The sequence below is a fragment of the Balaenoptera musculus genome, chromosome 1, assembly GCF_009873245.2.
Source record: "Balaenoptera musculus isolate JJ_BM4_2016_0621 chromosome 1, mBalMus1.pri.v3, whole genome shotgun sequence".
In the NCBI taxonomy this organism is placed as follows: Eukaryota; Metazoa; Chordata; class Mammalia; order Artiodactyla; family Balaenopteridae; genus Balaenoptera; species Balaenoptera musculus.
The window spans coordinates 23765824-23776658 of NC_045785.1; the positions used below are offsets into that span (position 1 = coordinate 23765824).

At 46.6% G+C, this 10835-nt stretch overlaps 1 pseudogene; it reads left to right on the forward strand.

Annotated features, from left to right (window-relative positions):
* The first annotated feature begins 5194 nt into the window (after positions 1 to 5194).
* Positions 5195 to 8694, forward strand: LOC118895253 (annotated as a pseudogene).
* The last annotated feature ends 2141 nt before the right edge of the window (positions 8695 to 10835 follow it).

Genomic DNA, 10835 nt, shown 5'->3' on the forward strand with positions numbered 1-10835 from the left:
GATGTTTCATTTTTCAACTGATCAGAGAAATGCATGTGCAAAGAGAGGTTTGTTTTCCATTCACCAGATAGGTAAAGATTAAGAAAATTGACAAACCCACTTAGCTCATTGGAAAATGGACACTCTCATGCCCCTATGAGGGCAACGCTAATTGATTCAACCTTTTTGGAAAGGCAGTTTGGCAATATGCATCAAAATGTAAAATGAGCGAGCCTTTTATCCTGATAATCTCACTTCCAAGGAGTCTATTGATGGAAGCAATCACGTAAACTCACAAAAAAGAGGTGTGCTGCAGTGGTTCATCGGGGCGTGGTTTATTTCATAAGATCAAATAGCCATAAGGAAGGAATTGATTTGTTAAATTAGTGCAAATCTATAAAATGGAATATAATGCAATGATATAAAATGATGTAATTCTGCAACTATTAAAGTGGAAAGACACCCACAATACCTTGTAGAGGAAAAACAAAAAGTGGGCACGGACCCAGAAGCCCATTTATTGGTATCAAGAAATATAAACAGGATAGTGACCAAAATGTTAGCAATGGTTCTACTTCAGTGGTACAATTTGGGGAAATGTCTACTTCTTTGTATTTTTCCCTAATATTTGAAATGTTTATGATAAGACACACACTGTTTTATAAAAAACAAAACTTTAAAAGAAATGAATTCAGTTTAAGCATTTTTGCTCTGAAAAAGACTAGAAGAACAGCTATGGTAATAAATCGCAATAAATTTTGAACAGAAAAAAAAATCTTTATAATAATTTTCTTTTTTAGTTGCTTTTCTGGTAAGTTAACTAGAAAAATTTTAAATGTAACTTAATTAGCCCCGCTTTGGGATTCAACAGAAGTATTAATTTTACCATGTGCTTTGAAAGTGCTTTTTTTAGTGCACTTTACTTTGGAGGGAGGAAGGCGCTGTCTACCAATTACTTATAGGTCAGAAGCTGTCACATGACAGCTGTTTCTGACTGTTTCTGCCTGGGGACCATATTCTAAGCACAGTCACGGAAGTGCAAGAACACATATTCAGAAACACAACTCCAAATGTATGCTGACTTCAGGATGAGCTAACATTTATCGGATATTTACGATGTTCTAAGGGCGTGACATCCTTGGTTTCATTCACTCTTCATGCCTACTCTTTGATGGAGGTATATTTATTTATGAGGAAACTGAGAATTGCGCCATTTAAGGGACTTAACTAGGATCCTGAGGTTCGTAAGTGACTAACTTCCAGCAGGAGTCACACCTCACCCCAAAATTCCAGTAAACGATGGAAGGTACCAAGAAATAAATCTAGGAAACTATGTGCAAGACCTTTAAGGAGAAAATTATGGAACTTTATTGAAGGACATAAAGGAAATGCTGAATAAAGAGAGAGATATAATATGCTTATAGATGGGAAGGACCAATAGTCTAAAGATGTCAATTACCCTCCAAGCGAATCTATGAATGCAGTGTAATTACAATTATTAAAATTCCAGAAGAGCTTCAGGTAAAACTGAGTGGCTGATTCAAAAGCTCATGTGGGAAATAATTTTGAATAACAAGGACTACTCACCCTCCCCAACACCAAGGTTTATGATAAAGCTCTCGTTTTTCAGACAGTGCGGTGTTGGTTTAGTGTGAGGCAAAGAGTCCAGCGGAGGGACGAGTAACAGATAGGATGTGTTCAGGGACTCCATATACAATAGAGGGAGCATTGCAAATAAGAGAGGAAAGATAGATGGCACAATAAATCATGCTAGGAAAGTGACTATATGTAGGGGGAGCTCCTTATGTCTTATAGGAAAGGTAACTGTACAAAGTAAAACTTTACTATGAGAGCCATGAAAAATAAAACTTAAAAACAATAAGAAAAAAGAATTATCTTTATGACCTTAAAAGGGAAAGAATTTCTTAAACAAAACATGCAAACACCCAAAGTGTAATGGAAGAGATTGATAGAATTGAATATAATAAACAATAAAATTAAAAACATGTCTATAATAGAAGAATTAGTCAAACTTGAAAAAGAAAAAACAAGACACAGCCTGGAAGAAGATATTTGCCATGCATATCACCAATTAAGAATCATCATCCAGAATACACAATTTCCTACAAATAATAAGAACATGACAAACTACCTAATAGAAAAATGTATACAGAGAAAATCGAAATGCATGACCAATAATCAAGATACACCCAACCTCACTAGAAGTCAGAGCAATGTAAATTAAAATAATAGGGATATGTCATCTCACACTCTCATGCATGGCAGGTGAAAGTGTAAATTGTTGCATACACTGAGACTTGGCAATGTCCTCCAAAGTCAAAGACATTCCTACTCTAAGACTCAGCAATTCCACATCTACGAATAAACCACAGAGAAGCTCAGGCACCTGTGCACAAGGAGACAGGCAAGGGGGTTCCTGCATCATTGCATGCAGTAGAGACAACATAACATTCTAAATATCCATCGCTAGGAATATGGCTATATAAATTGTAGTGTAATCACAAAAGGGAATACTACAGAGCAGTTAACATTAATGAGTTCTGTCTGCAGATATCAACCTGAGTGAATCTCCTAGACATCTTGGTGAGTAGAAGATATCTGTGGCAAGAAGACATGTGTGTGTCACTGTAGAATAGTGGCTGTGGAGGCTGGTTCACGCCCCAGCATCAACACTTCCGGCCGTGGGTCCTTGTGTAAGTTGTCTTAACCTCTTTGTTCCTCGGCACCCTTATTGGGGATAACAGTGCCTGGGTTGTGGTGAGTAGGGAATGTATTACTGCATGGAAACAACTTAGAATGGAGCTTGGTGCACAGTAAGCACTTGCCAAATATCAGCTATTTTGGAGACATACATATATGATACCTTAGAAATGGTGGTCCCCTCTGTGGATGGAGGTAGGGAATAGGATGGCGTTCAGAGTTCAACTGCACTTGAAATATTTTATTTCTTTGAAAAATAAGGATAAACAGATATCATGAGAAATTTCCTTTATGATGACGTAAGAGTTCGGTAATGGCCACATCGGCAATGTACGGATCTGTACATCCCATAAAACGGCAGAGAACTTCACAAACAGCACACGTACACACAAATGAATAATATAAAAACTGGTGAAATCAGAATAAGGTCTGCTACTAGAGAATGGACCTGAGGACACGGGGAGGGGGAAGGGTAAGCTGGGACAAAGTGAGAGAGTAGCACTGACATATATACACTACCAAATGTAAAACAGATAGCTAGTGGGAAGCAGCCGCATAGCACAGGGAGATCAGCTCAGTGCTTTGTGACCACCTAGAGGGGTGGGATAGGGAGGGTGGGAGGGAGGGAGACACAGGAGGGAAGAGATATGGGAACATATGTATATGTATAACTGATTCATTTTGCTATAAAGCAGAAACTAACACACCATTGTAAAGCAATTATACTCCAATAAAGATGTTAAAAAAAAAAAAAAGAATAAGGTCTGGATCTAGTTAATAGAATCGTGCCAATGTTTTTCGGTTTTGTTTTCATTTTTTGGTTTTGATGTTACACTATAGCGATGTAAGCTGTTACCGTTGAGGGAAGCTAGATAGCGGGTACCCAGCAAGTTCAGTGTGAAGAGTGCCTATCAGGAAGAACCCCTGAGATCCACAGCTGTGGGAGGCAGGGAAGGAAGCAGGGCTGGTGGGGGAGCTGGGGTCTGATGCAGGCCGGAGGGTAGCCTCAGCTGACCGCAGGGAGCACCGGAATGAAATGGCCCAGGGGAGCGGTCAGCCGGGGGCCTGAGCGCTGGTCCTCTGCCCCGCCCCCTCTAGTCCTGGCTGTGGATCTGGGAAGGGCGGGGTTGTAGCGCTCCTCCAGGAGAGGGAGTTCCCGGAGGGCGGGCGTAGGGGCTGAGGGGACACTGCCACGCAGCACCCAGACACCCCGTCCCTGAAAGAACTTGCCACCCCGCTTCCTAATACAGGCCCTTCATGCTGAACTTCCTCCCAGACCGTTCCCAAGGCACCTGCTGGAGGAGGGACACCAGGATGGAGGCCCAAGGAGCTCCCGGGGGTACGTGAGGAGGCCAGATGAGGCCGAAGCGCCCTCCCAGGCAGGATCAGAGACCTGTGGCCTGGCAGAGCCCGTGGTGAGAAGCTCGGACGCTGCCCCATGAGGACTGCCCAGGGCCCAGCAGCAGCCGGGGAGACAGCGGGCGGGGTGGCGAGTGGGCCGAGGCCACGGCAACACTTCCCGTGGCTTGTCTCTTACTTTTAGCCCGCGTGCCTCTGCGACAAAATCAAATACCTGAAGCATTTTCACTGCCAACCCCCTGGTTCTGCCCTGCAGAGTTTTGTCAACAGGGATGGATCCGGTTTTCTCCCCTTCTATGTCCCTAACTTCTTTCTCGGAAAGTGAGAAATCTGGTCCTTATTATCCCCCCATTAGAAATCAATCTTCCAATGCAGCCTTAGCTGCCGGACTTCACACTCCCCCTGATGCGAGCCTCCACCTCCCCCCTCTGCTTCCCAGTGCGGACACTCCCTACTCACTGGGGTAATTTATTCCACGCTTGTGGTAAGCACTTAATAATTGTTCATTGGGTGAATGAATGAATGAACGAATGAATGAATGTTAGTTATCCCCAACCCCTAGCATAGAGCCCATGGCAATTTATAATACTTATATTATTAATAAATGAACAAATAGGTATGAGAAGAACAGTAGAACCCAGGAACTCATAATTTAGCACAAATCAGGCATGAAGTTTATCCTTCATGCATCTGCAAACAATGTTTTGCTGAACCATTTGAAAGTGTCAGCAAGATTAGGAATGGCATGTCTGTCCTATTAATATTCATAAATTCATAGCCCAGAACTGACTTCAGTGATGATATAAGACCAGGAGGCAAAGACTGGTGTGGGGTCCTAGCAGTATGAGAGGAAGGTCAAGGTCAGAAGTGGGCCTCTTGGCTCTGCCGCTCAGGAGGTGCTCTCACACTGCAGGTGGACATAGTAATAACAATAAGATGGTGATGATAAATGATGGAGATGTGTGTGTGTGTGGACACAGCCAACCTAGGAGCTGAGTGCTATGGTCATCTCTATTTCTCAGAGGAGAAAACTGGGTTTTGGGGGTTGGGAGGTGAGAGTGAAGGCCCCGCAGAGCAGCCCTCAGACCGGCACGAGGGGCAGAGAGAGGAACGGCGGCCGAGACACTGAAACTGTAGACCAAGGAGCCATGGACAGAAGTGTGGGTGAAACAGAAAATGGAGATACTTTCCTTGACCTGAAGAAGCAACCGGCCTCCAAATCCCCCCATCACTATACAAAAAATAAGGATTTCAGCTCTGGGATGCCCACAGACATCAGTATCCTCTGTATTGGTGTTTCCTTGAGAGGCGAACTCCCCACAATACGCTTTAGTGCGCTTGCCTAAGGAGGAGCTCTTGGGTATTAAAGAACTCCCTCATTCCAAACAGAGGCCTTCGTGCCTCTCTGAGAAATACGACAGTGATGGTGTCTAGGACCCTGAGAAGTGGCATGCCTCCCTCTACCCAGCTTCAGGGCGGGGCTCGCCAGTGGAAAGTCTGAAGAAAGAGTTGGATACAGATCGGCCTTCCCTGGTGTGCAGGATAGTAGATCCTCGAGAGCATGTGAAAGAAAATGACTTAGATGTTGTTCTCAGCCCACAGAGACGAAGCTTTAGAGGGCGCTGCCATGTGACAGCTGCTGTTCGCTCCCAGCACTCAGGAAGCCCATTGGATAAAGACAGTGATGTGCTCCGCCTGCTTGGCGGACGAAGGATTGGCAGTGGGAAGGTAATCTCTCCTCCGACCTTTGAGAAGGATCACCGTCTTAGCCATAAGGACCTGCGAGACTTGAGACACAGAGACCGAGAGAGGGACCACAAGGACAAGCTTTTCAGGAGGGAGTTTGTGAATAGTAAGCCTGTCTTTGAGCGAAGAAGAAATGATTCCTACACAGAAGAAGAACCGGAATGGTTCTCAGCTGGACCCACAAGTCAGTCTGAAACCATTGAGCTGACTGGCTTTGATGATAAGATACTGGAAGAAGATCATAAGGGGAGAAAAAGAACGAGGCGACGGACAGCCTCTGTGAAGGAAGGCATAGTCGAGTGCAGTGGAGGAGTGGCCGAAGAGGATGAGGTGGAGGTCCTCCTCTAACAGGAGCCAGCTGCTGACCAGGAAGCGCCAAGGGATGTCGTCTTGCCCGAGCAGTCCCCAGGAGAATCTGACTTTAATGAGTCCTTTAACCTTGATAAGGTTCCATGCTTGGCTTCAATGATAAAAGATGTTTTGGGAGAAGGGTCCGTCTCTGCCAGTTGGTTCAGTAGGTGGTTCCCTAACCCGAGCCGATCAGGAAGCCAATCCAGCAGTCTTGGGTCAACAATACATGGAGAGCTGGAGAGACTTGCAGGTCTGGAACAAGCCATCCTCTCTCCCGGACAGAACACGGAGGATTAATTTGCTCCTGTACCATTAGAAGACCATGCTGAAAACAAAGTGGATATTCTAGAAATGCTACAGAAAGCCAAAGTGGATGTAAAACCCCTCCTTTCCAGCCTTTCTGCAAATAAAGAAAAGCTTACAGAGAGTTCACATTCAGGGGTTGTGCTTTCAGTGGAAGAGGTAGAAGTAGGGCTCAAGGGCTTGACGGTGGACCAGCAGGTGTAGAATTCGATTCCCTTTATGGCGGAGCATTTAGAGGAGACCCTGGGTACTGTGAGCAGCAATCCACAGCTCAGAGAAGATGGAGATATGACTGTGTTCAAAAAGCTAGTGAGGGGGCTTCCCTGGTGGCGCAGTGGTTGAGAATCTGCCTGCCAATGCAGAGGACACGGGTTCGAGCCCTGGTCTGGGAAGATCCCACATGCTGCGGAGCAACTGTGCCCGTGAGCCACAGCTGCTGAGCCTGCACGTCTGGAGCCCGTGCTCCACAACAAGAGAGGCCACGACAGTGAGAGGCCCGCGCACCACGATGAAGAGTGGCCCCCACTCGCCGCAACTAGAGAAAGCCCTCGCACAGAAACGAAGACCCAACACAGCCAAAAATAAATAAATAAATAATTTTTTTTAAAAAACAGGGATTCTTGGGAAAAAAAAAAAAAAGCTAGTGAACACCATGAAGGCAAGTGGGACTTTGCCTTCTCTGCCCAAAGTCAGCCGAATGCTTGAAAGCCATCTGATGTCCCCTGCTGACATTCCAGGCCAGGCTGTCCCTGAGAACATCCTGCAGGAACTTCTGGGTCCACCTGTTCAGAGACCTGCTTCTTCCAATCTTCTGAGTGGCCTTATGGGGGAGCTTGGAGCCTAAGACATCTTTGCTGGGCCAAAGAGTACCCTCTCTTCCCTCGTCACAGGTGTTTCAGACAAGAGCAGACTCAGCCGACTACCTTGGTCCCAGAATACCATCACCAATTTGTTTCACACCAGGACCACAGCAGCTTCTCGGAGATCCAGTCCAAGGCATGTGCAAGCCCATGAGCCCTGTCACAGCGCAGATGAGCCAGCTAGAATTGCAACAGGCAGCTTTGGAGGGGCTGGTCTGCCCCATGACCTTGCGGTGCAGGCAACAAACTTCTACCAGCCTGGTTTTGGTAAACCGCAGGTGGACAGAACCAGAGATGGATACAGAAACAGGCAACCATGAGTGACCAAGTCACCAGCACCTGTGCACCGAGGGAATTCCTCCTCCCCTGCCCCAGCCGCCTCCATCACAAGCATGCTTTCTCCTTCCCTCACTCCTACCTCAGTGATTCATAAGATATACGAGAGCAAAGAGAAAAGCAAGGAGGAGCCAGCATCTGGAAATCAGCTCTTGGTGACAGTGAAGAGGACACTCAGAAGCCCAGTGAAAAGAACCTCCTGTCATCCAGATGTGTGCCCACCACTGATCGAGACTCTTCTCCCACCACAAACCCCAAACTGTCAACCCTACAGAGGTTTACATCTTCCACCCCACTATCCCAGACCAATCGTTACACCAAAGAACAGAATTATCGACCTAAAGCAACTGGGAGAAAAACACCCACCTTGGCATCCCCAGTTCCAGGAACACCTCTTCTCCACCCTGCCCACCAAGTCCCCCTTGTCCCCCATGTCCCCATTGTTCAGCCTGCTCTCCAGTTTCACCCAGGGTTGGTCCAAAGGATGCTGGCCCAGGGAGTACATCCACAGCATCTTCCAAGTTTGCTCCAAGCTGGTGTGCTTCCTCCTGGGATGGACCTGAACCATTTACAGGGAATATCTGGCCCAATCCTGGGTCAACCCTTTTACCCTTTACCTGCCACTAGTCACCCTCTCCTAAACCCTCGTCCCGGGACACCTCTGCATCTGGCAATGATGCAACAGCAGGTACAGCGCTCAGTTCTTCATCCTCTAGGATCTGGTTCCCAGGCAGTTGCTGTCAGCGTTCAGACGACTCCTCAGAATGTGCCCAGCTGGTTAGGCCTGCCCCACGTGCACTGCCAGCTAGAGCACCGCCCCAGCCAGAGGAGCAGCCCTCCCGTGGGGCTTGCCAAACGGTGTGGCTCAGATGTGCTACAGCAGCCCCTGCCCTCCACGCCCGCCAAAGTCGTCAGTGTAGATGAATTGGAGTACCGACAGCGAGCAGGGCAGCAGGCTTGCCTAAGCAGCTTCTCGTGGAACCCTGGTCAGGACTCTGCTTCCTCATCTCATGTTGGTTTATGGGCTCTTACTTTGTAGCACTCTGTGAGAAGCTGTTTACGGGCACCCAGGCACCTGGTGTGGTCTGCATTATGATGGAAGGAACTTAACCGATCGAGTGGAGCCTACATGGTCTGAATACAAGATGCAGTGTTGTCAGTCCCGGAAACAGTCTTTTTTTTGTAAGATATGTGAATGAAGTGTTGATGTCTTCACCAAGAGGTGGCACCTTAAGAGTTCCGAGGAAATAAATGTATAGACCCTTATGTACAGACCTGTGTATAAACAACTTTTGTACATACATATAGGATAGCTTTTTTGAACTTATACAGCTGTACGTAAAAGTAGCTGATACTACTTTTACGTAGTAAAAGTCAAGGCATCAGCTCCCCCTTCACCTCACCTGGTTCCATTTTCAAGACATGAAGGAGGCACATACTGTGCATGCTCTCAGAATTCTCCGTCCTACAGTTGCCACTGAGTATCATGCGCCTTTCATTCTTACATATTTACATTCACCTAAAATGTCAAGTAGTTCTTTTCTAGAAGTGCTGAACAGAGCTAAAGGGGATTAGAGGATGATTTTATCCCATTTAAAGGTAACCTGCAGCGAATGGGAGTAAACAGACTGCTTGGCAGCTCCACTTCATCCGCCTTCTCCCTCCAGGCTCCTGCCCTCCTGCTCCCCGTCCCCACCTCCTCAAAGGCGTCCTGGGAGCTCTGGACATGGGAAAGGTTCACACATCCATTGGGGACCTTGCCAAGACCTGCCTTGCAGAAATCCAGTTCCCACATTCATCTGGTATGAGGCAAATTGTCAGTTAAAAGGCTTCAACTGTCTGGAAAAATAAAGAAAATGAGAGCCCTGAAGCCTTGATCTGCAATGCTAGCTGCAGCTGCCTTGTGGCAACATCTGAGAAATCCTCTGTGCTTCCCAGGTTGCAGGCTTTTTGGTGCCACCTGAGAGGACGCCAGGCTCTGAACAGGCCAGCAGGGCACAGTTAAAGCAGGGACAGCAGACATGTTAGCTTCTGATGCAAAAGAGCCACAACCCTTACACATTCAAATGTGGACCTCAGCCCTGGAGGGGGCAGTCAGGGCTGAGGAGGGACAGGGCCTCCTGGGATTTTTGTCACCTGGGCTTAGGCTTCTGTAGCATTTATAGGTCAAAAATTGTCAAATATCAATCATTTCATATTGTAGGACCTAATGCATACTTTGTTTCAACTCCACAAGAACACTGTGAGGTAGACATTTTGATCCCTATTTTACGGAAAACAGAGGCCCGAAGAAGCTAAGTAATTTACCCAAAGTCACACAGAAAAGAGTAGTCAGAATTTGAATGCAGAGATTAATCGAGGCCCTTTCTCCTGTGCCTATCATCTTTCCTCCCGTCTTAAATCTGCTCTGTTCTTTGCCCTGTTCCCCAGTTGAGCCATGCTTATTCTGGCCTGCTTCCTCTGCTCAGGTGATTCCTCCCTCCTGAAATCCTGTGCCTCTTCCCTCATTTATTCTACAGATATTTATTGACAAACTACTATGTGTCAGGCTTGTGTGAAAGCTGAGAATAGTTTTATAGTTTAAAAATTGAATAAGATGCTGAAGAGCTTAGCAATCAGTGTAGACAAAGGACACTTCTATGACTTCAGTTATATGTGTTCAATAAGATTTTTAAAAAGGAAATAGATAGTGACTTAAAGAATGAAGGCAGCTTTGCCCAGCACTCTGCATCTCAATGGTATGTGCTAACTTCACTGCCTGGTCCCATGTGAGACGTAATGCTGTCTACTGGCCAGGTGGGAAGGCTGAGGGTGTGGCCAGGGTGTGTGGAGGCAGTCTAGAATAGAAGGAACAGCATAAGCAAAGGCACAGAGGTGCATAAGGGGATGGTAAAAAGCTCCATGGAGCTGGAGTATCAAGTAGGGAGCAACCTCATGGGGGTGAGCAGAGTAAAGCAGAGGGCCAGGAGATGAGGTGAGGGGGTCAGAGGGGACATGCAGCAAAGGCCCTTGAATACCAGGCTAAAGGGGATAAAGTTTATCTCGTAAGCCAAATGTGTTTGCTGGCATGCCTCCCTTGAGGTACCTTGGGGGGTCAGAGTAGGGGTGAAGGGAGAGCAGTTGTAGGCAGCCTCAGACCCCCTTTTCACTCAGTCTGAGAAGCTCTATGGCCATCAGTTG